Source organism: Poecilia reticulata, linkage group LG2 (assembly GCF_000633615.1).
Source record: "Poecilia reticulata strain Guanapo linkage group LG2, Guppy_female_1.0+MT, whole genome shotgun sequence".
NCBI classification, from domain to species: Eukaryota; Metazoa; Chordata; class Actinopteri; order Cyprinodontiformes; family Poeciliidae; genus Poecilia; species Poecilia reticulata.
In genome coordinates, this window is record NC_024332.1 from 29187250 (window position 1) to 29188536 (window position 1287).

The following is a 1287-nucleotide window of genomic DNA, read 5'->3' on the forward strand; positions in this document are numbered from 1 at the left end:
TATATGTTGTATGTCTGTTTTTCTATTATATATATTAATTTGTTATATATATATAACAAATTAAATTTGACACCTGTCTATTCAGCCGAGTAATGAAACTTCCATTTCTGTTCTGTTGCATAAGTGCTGTTGTTAATGAAACGATGAACATATTGGTAATATTTTCTGACTTCATGTCATTTTAATTGAATTTTTTGTGTCTGTCACAACAAGATGTGTGTATTTGTGAAGTGGAATGAAAATGAAACATTCCATCTTCCACCTTCCAACAATTGCCTATACCTACTTGTGCTTGCAGGGTCGCGGGGTGGCTGATGCCTATAACCAGCAATCATTTTGGGGAGAGACATGGTACGCGATGCACATGTTGCCAGTCCATCACAGGACACCACAAAGACACAGAACAAACATACGCAGAAGCACTTAAACCTAAGGGCAACTAACAGAATCCAATTAACCTAACAGTTGGTGTGTTTTTGGCTGTAGGAACAAACCGGAGTACCTGGAAAGAATCCATGCATGCATGACAAGAAGATGCAAGCTGTATGCAGAAGGACCCCATCGGTCTGAGGCAACAGAGCTACCAGCTGTGCCACAGTGGAGCCCCAAAATCTAATGTAAAGCATTACACTTTGCAAAGTACTAAATTTCAAGCTGGAAAAGTAGATCTAATTTCCTTGCTTAAGGTGTGGGTCTTTTCTGCTCTCCAAGTAAAACATTAACCAAACACAGCAACACATGTTTCCTGTAGCAGCTGACATGGATTCTCCTGCACCTTTTTGAGTTGCTCTCTAGCTTTTGTGTTAAAAGCTCCAAAGGACAGAACAAAATTAATGCTTGCAACCTCATTCCCCTGCCAGTTGGCTCCTGTTTCTGATCCACAGCCATTTCTGAGCCTTTCGTCCCTAAAAGCTTGTGATTTTATCGGCTATATATATGAAAGATCTGTTTTGTTTTTTGTTGTGCTCTGATGAGCATGGGCGCTAATCAATTTTGGTCCAGACCAATGATTTTCTATGATGAAAGTATGCTGTCAAAACATGTTGAACAATGCATCAAATAATAGATGTTATTTAGGAAACAGAGCTTGGAGGGAAGCAAATAAGCAACAGAAAGTGACACAGTATAAATTATTTTCTTCCAGTTAAGATTTCTGCTTTTAAAAAAAGCGATATTATGTACTTTAAAGGGACATTGAGTCATTTTATACCACACTCAAGTAACTATGTGAACTTCAACTATTTATAAAATGCTGTACACACACACACACACACACACACACACACA

General features: G+C 38.2%; 1 protein-coding gene and 1 long non-coding RNA gene across 5 annotated transcripts in view; one reads left to right on the top strand and one right to left on the bottom strand.

Moving 5' to 3' along the window:
- The window catches only part of frmpd4 (FERM and PDZ domain containing 4), a 54022-nt gene that overhangs the window by 38474 nt on the left and 14261 nt on the right, over nt 1–1287 (bottom strand). The window lies entirely within an intron of this gene.
- LOC103459143 (uncharacterized) overlaps nt 259–1287 on the top strand; it is a 17160-nt gene continuing 16131 nt past the window's right edge. For both annotated transcript variants that reach the window (XR_532684.2, XR_532685.2), the window contains exons 1-2: nt 259–351; nt 487–617. This is a non-coding gene — a long non-coding RNA (uncharacterized LOC103459143). The remainder of the gene's footprint in view (nt 352–486; nt 618–1287) is intronic.